Source organism: Halyomorpha halys, unplaced genomic scaffold (assembly GCF_000696795.3).
Source record: "Halyomorpha halys isolate HHAL.00 unplaced genomic scaffold, Hhal_1.1 Scaffold1.1, whole genome shotgun sequence".
NCBI classification, from domain to species: Eukaryota; Metazoa; Arthropoda; class Insecta; order Hemiptera; family Pentatomidae; genus Halyomorpha; species Halyomorpha halys.
Window position 1 is genome coordinate 2318430 of NW_027115366.1, and position 421 is coordinate 2318850.

The window sequence follows — 421 nt, forward strand, 5'->3', positions numbered from 1 at the left end:
CTTCTGTGAAAATTGCATTTTCTAGAAATGAATAGTGGTATCAACCTGTAAAATGATCAAGAAATGTTGCATTTCTTCTCATAAGGTGTTTGGAGTACAAAAAACACTTCAGACTTCCACTGTGTGCTCTTTTGTTAAACTGTTGTATTGTTGACATAAACAAAATTTTTAATTGTTATTTCCATCCCAAGAAACCTGAAATAAGAACTTTTATAACAAACAGAAAAATAAAAAAAAATGTTCATAATTTTCGGGTTCTCTGGATTTTTTTTTTTTCGAAATCACAGAAATAGCGATAATTTCAACGAGTTCACTAACCTACACAATACTTGGGGAACGTAAATGGGATGATAAATGAAAGTTGTGTGATGCACATACCGCACGTGATTCTTTTAAATATATTTATTTATTTTAAAAACAA